Below are 291 nucleotides of genomic sequence, written 5' to 3' on the forward strand. Positions count from 1 at the left end.
GGATAGGTCATGCATATGGATAAGTGTATTGCGAAATTCTATGAATATGCATTAGTTAAAGAAATATAAACGTGAAAAGAGAACTGTACGGCGTGCGTGTCAGATGGACTAGATTGTGTGCCCACGCACCCAGGGCTGTTTGCTTGCCTTTACTCACTTAATAAACTTTAATTGGATTCCTCGTTAGTATAGTGGTGAGTATCTCTGCCTGCCATGCGGGAGACCGGGGTTCGATCCCCTGACGGGGAGTCACTGTTTAAGCCTAAATAATTTATCACTGTTTTGTTGGGG

At 43.6% G+C, this 291-nt stretch overlaps 1 non-coding gene across 1 annotated transcript; it reads left to right on the forward strand.

The window, feature by feature from the left end:
• Nucleotides 1-177: 177 nt before the first annotated feature.
• TRNAG-GCC lies at nt 178-249 on the forward strand. The gene has a single exon. It is a non-coding gene; the product is annotated as a tRNA-Gly (tRNA).
• Nucleotides 250-291: the final 42 nt, after the last annotated feature.

This window comes from Mesitornis unicolor, unplaced genomic scaffold, assembly GCF_000695765.1.
Source record: "Mesitornis unicolor isolate BGI_N332 unplaced genomic scaffold, ASM69576v1 scaffold8693, whole genome shotgun sequence".
Lineage (NCBI taxonomy): Eukaryota > Metazoa > Chordata > Aves > Mesitornithiformes > Mesitornithidae > Mesitornis > Mesitornis unicolor.